Source organism: Quercus robur, chromosome 5, assembly GCF_932294415.1.
Source record: "Quercus robur chromosome 5, dhQueRobu3.1, whole genome shotgun sequence".
In the NCBI taxonomy this organism is placed as follows: domain Eukaryota; kingdom Viridiplantae; phylum Streptophyta; class Magnoliopsida; order Fagales; family Fagaceae; genus Quercus; species Quercus robur.
Window position 1 is genome coordinate 45,972,931 of NC_065538.1, and position 5,218 is coordinate 45,978,148.

Genomic DNA, 5,218 nt, shown 5'->3' on the forward strand with positions numbered 1-5,218 from the left:
GGCTAATTCCTGAAATAAACCAGAAATAAATATCTTATAGAAACTTAAATTGAAGGTGCTTTAATGATTTATCCCTTGATGATTTAAAGCAAGACCAAAATGTAAAAGAACTTGGAAGATACCAATCTACTATTAACAGCCATTAAGCTTTTATCCATGATCACAGAATGTTTTAATTTTGAAGTTATCACATACAGCACATCCCTGATGTACAATGTTCAACTGAGAAACTGACCTTTAACAGCCATCAACCAAAACCATCAATTGTTGGTAATTAAAAGCCATGAAGTCCTACAAAACAGCTTAGATGTGAACAATTCCTTCATCCATGAATTACAACAGAAATTTATGCTGCAACTCACTATATAATTAATCTCACAGCCATCAACCAAAACCTCTAATTGTTGGTAATTAAAAGTCATGAAGTCCTACAAAACAGCTTTGATGTGACCAATTCCTTCATCCATGAATTACAATAGAAATTTATGCTGCAACTCACTATATAATTCATCTCATCTAATGCAAACGAAAAAGCAGCATAACTTTCACCCCAAAAAAAGAAAACCAGCATACAACACTAATGATACAACAATTTAATGGTAGCTCACTCCTTCACCACTTACAACCTCACCAATCCGGTATGCTTTTATAAGCTCCATTTCCGCTCTCAAGTATTTTATAAGATTCTTCCTTGCTCACAACTAGAACCATCCCAATGCCCATGTTAAAAGTCCGCCTCATCTCAGCATCCTCGATTTTTCCTGCCTAATTAAAAAGTAAGAAAAAAAAATTTATGTTTTTAAGAAAAATATATAGGTGGTTGAAGAAAACCAGACAATGAAAAAAAAAACTATAAGGATGACAGAAGTACTCTGCTAACAATCACTTCATCTTTTCTCAATATTTCCAACACAAAGAATCCATTTTACCTCTTGAATCCACTTAAACACACTTGGTACTTCCCAGGAGTTATTATGGATGACAGCACCAAGCCCTTTTGGAAACACTCAAGGTATATTTTCTGTGAAACCACCACCACCTGTGATGTGGGCAATCCCCTTTATCCCACTCTTGCTTATTAAGTCAAGTACCTAATTTTGAAGGAAAGGGGAAAACACATTGGTCAGACTAAGCAACAGGACAATATTGAACTGTATAATGTAAAATAGAGGGCAATAAGTAACCTGCTTAACATAGATAATAGTTGGGGCCATCAAAGCTTCGCCTAATGTAACATCTTCACCAGGAAGTTTGTGCTCCAGAGAAATGCCACTTTGAGTTAGAACACAGTGAAAATGTAGCAGTACATATCAACAAGGAATTTGGCAGACTAAAGCATCATACATTGAAATACCTTAGCAAATACTGTTTCAAATATTTAACGAAGTCTTTTCATTAGATGTTATCATAATAATGGCATAGTAAAGACTTTTAGAAAACAACACTAACTGTCTTACTAGAGAGAAACCATAAGAATGAACGCTGCTGGATGGCAGGCCAATAAGGACATCTCCAGCCGCAATGTCTCTCCCATCAATAACTGAATCTTTTTTTACAATGCCAATAGCAAAACCACTGAGATCATACTCACCATCTACATAAAAATCTGGGATCACTGCAGTCTGAAAGGTATTCAAAACCCATGAAATGCACATTAGAGGTTAAAGAAAATGCATAATCATTCTAATTTTAATGCAAATAGGAGGGGGGATGGAGAAAAAAAAAAGGGAAAAAGACCACTATAGTTTTAAATGTAATTAAACTTCACTAAAACCATGTAAGAAGCTAATTCTCTCCAGTCAGGACACAGTCCAGTCTAACTGAATAAGCAGCATAAATGTTGGAACACATGATTTTTACAATCAACTAACTGTAAGTGTGCCATGGCCACATCCATCATATTCTAAGAGGGATGGTATAACAAGATGAGTACACTCAAATTTGTTGTCTTATTAAGAAAAATAGCTCCCCTCTCCTCCCCCCCCCCCCCCCCCCCTCCTCTTTCCTCTCCATAACCAAGTACTTCAGCCCTGTACCTCTTGTACTACAATCATGAAGTAACCCACAAAGCCGAATAAAATGCAATTAGCTCTTTCACATACCGTACAATCTGCCAACATTAGATACTTGCAATATTTGAACTGATTAATTCCAAGTACTATCTCATTTGAGACCCATTAATGTAAAAAGGAGACAAACAGGATGTTAGATTAATATACTAATTATAAAAGCAGTTAGATGCATGATTTTCCCTCCCATTATAATTCACAGCTTGTAGAAATTTGTCACAGTCAAAACACAAAATACTTAGGACTGCCTTATCCTTTAGACCTATTGCCAAGGCAGGGTCCTTTGGACCTACCCCTGGGGAGTAAACCACATGATATATTAAATGGAGAGCACTCATTGACACAAGCAAAATTTTCAAGAAACTAAAAAGGTAAAAAATAAAATAAGCCACGTACCTCTCCTCCTAAAAGAGCACAATCAGATTGTTGGCAACCATCTACAATGCCTTTTATAACCTAGATTAGAAAACAGAAAGATCAAATCAGCTTGAGCTTTTGTACATTTACAATTTTTGTGACCCATGCAACCTAGTCCAATTATGCACATTTGTTTGTACGTTTTCAGCAAGGTCAACATCTAGGTGGCTAGTAGCAAAGTAATCAAGAAAAAAAAGTGGTTTTGCTCCAGAAGTAATAATGTCATTGACACTCATTGCAACCTGAAGCAAGAAAAAGTTCATTAGAAAAATACTAACAAAATAATTTAACAAAATTTTATATCAAATATTACCGGATCAATCCCAATGGTTTCATGAATTCCAGTTTCAAATGCAAGTTTAAGTTGAGTTCCCACCATCTGTACCAGCAACAAGGTATGAATCACCTGTCCATGGACAATAGATTAGCAAACTTTAAAAACTCAAAACAACCAGGCCCAACATGGAACAACAAGATTTTCTTATTAAAGAACACCAAATGAAGACAAAAATCTGCAACTATCCTCAAGTTTTCTTGGCTTGGATCTAGCAGGAACAAAAATGAGAGTTTATCTGGCTAAAATTGCCAAATGAATTACCTATATGACTTGTAAGTTATCTATCTAAAAGACAGAAAAAAACACATGTTCATTTGATAATTTATTAAACCCAAAAACTAAAAAACACAGATGCAAGCGGATAAAATTACAAGATAGAAAGAGGATGAATATTACGAGTCCTAGCCATGCTGCTTGAGACTACAAAGGACTTGGGGTCAAAACAAGACTGCCCACCGGTACACATCAGTACTCAATAATTGACTTAAGAAACCAAACACAAGTCATAAAATTGAGCTGTCAATTACACCATAATTCATTCACACACACAAACACACAAAATAGCTTTAATCCAAAGTACATACTTCAAGTTTGAGTGAATCAATTTATTCCTGTCAACTTAGTTCTCCCATCCATTGACATCTATGAAACTGCCTCTCTTCACATACATTATGTGTTTATACATTAACGGCAATTTTATAGAAAGCAATGGGTGGGATGACCAACTTGACAAAAAAGTTCAATTTCAACCACAAAAATCACAAAAACCAAACTTCAGGAACGAAAATGACAATTCGCCCAAACACATAATAAGAAAATTTGAAGTTGAGACTACAAAGGACTCGGATCAAAACAGGACCACCCACCAGTACACATCAGTACATCACTACTCCATAATTAACTTAAGAAAGTAAACACAAGTAACAAAATCGAGATGTAAATCCTCCATAATTTATTTGTCCCAAAAGAAAAAAATGGCTAAAATCCAAATTACACCTTCAAGTTTAAGTTCAGGTGAAATATAAGCCGTTGAACTATAACATTCCTGTCAATTTACTAAACTGGCCGCGATATTACACTGTTTTACTGGACTTGATGGCTATTTTACAGTCTGCGATGGACAGAAGGACCAACTTATGACTAAAAATATAATTTAGAAACGAAATTGACAATTCACTCAATATTTAAAGGGTTGTTGTAATGTGGATTTTGGGCAAAAAAACAAAAGTAAAGTTACCGTACCACTCTCACCTATAATCTAATATAAACCCATTAAAAATAAGAAAAATTGAAGATGAAGCGTGTTATTTAAAAAAAAAATTCATAAGCCTATGTTTCTGTCCTGATTGACAACTAGCGTACCAGAAGTCAGTTCCTAATACAAAACAAACCTCCTTTTTCCAACAACCTATTCACAATAGAAATAACCACGTTGTAACACATACATTCAATTCAATTTAACCCCAAATTCAACCCCAAAAAAAAAAAAAAAAAATACTAAATAGAGCATTTCACAAAAAAACAAGAACATGTTAATTTTAAGCGAAATAAAATCATACATAACGAGAGGGAAAAGACCACCGAAGCCGCCGATACCGCCGATACCACATGTGACAATTGTGCACAATATTTGCCATATAGACATTTTTTTCATTATTGAATTAACCGTAGGAACCAAATTAAATATTAATTGAAAATAATAGAAACTTAATTTTTATATATTTTTTTTAATGAGAAATACGGGAATCTTTTTAAGAAGAGGAAAAATACAAAGCATCCTGAAACACAAAGGATTCAATACACGATGGGGTTTCTCTAACCAAGTAACAAAAGTATCAATACCTTTGGAGTGATTTGCCAAAGTGTGTGCTGTTATGTTTCCGTGTCGCCTATCATGCAGTATCTGAGTTCTTCGAAAATCTTGCACGCTGTGATGGGTGCCCCTAATGATGTCCTCAACAGTAGCTGGTGCTGTGGATGTATCGGTGAGAGCACCTGAGATAGTTGATGAGTCGGTCTCGAACATAACATCTTGTAGTCCAATATCTCTGGCAAAGTAAACTGCTTCTTCCATGGCTTTGACTTCAGCTTCAAGTGGTCCCAGTGGTAGTGGAATGCGCTTGCTCAGAGCTGCCAGCACCGAACCTTCATGGTCACGCACAACGACACCAATTCCCACAGCCTTGGTGTTTGAGAAGACAGCCGCATCCACGTTGATTTTATACCACGGGTAATCTGGCGGGGTCCACCGTGTGTCTGCATGTTCCTTATGATGAGGCTTTCGGAGGTGGGAAGCTGGTAGTCCTCAAGTATGACTTGGGCCTTATGGATTATCTCTCTGCTGGATTGGCTTGCGGCTCCATGCCTTGTTTTATTTCTATTGTACCACATGCAC

At 36.0% G+C, this 5,218-nt stretch overlaps 1 pseudogene; it reads right to left on the reverse strand.

The window, feature by feature from the left end:
• Positions 1-325: 325 nt before the first annotated feature.
• Positions 326-4,897, reverse strand: LOC126728251 (phosphoribosylformylglycinamidine cyclo-ligase, chloroplastic-like; annotated as a pseudogene).
• Between the last annotated feature and the right edge of the window lie 321 nt (positions 4,898-5,218).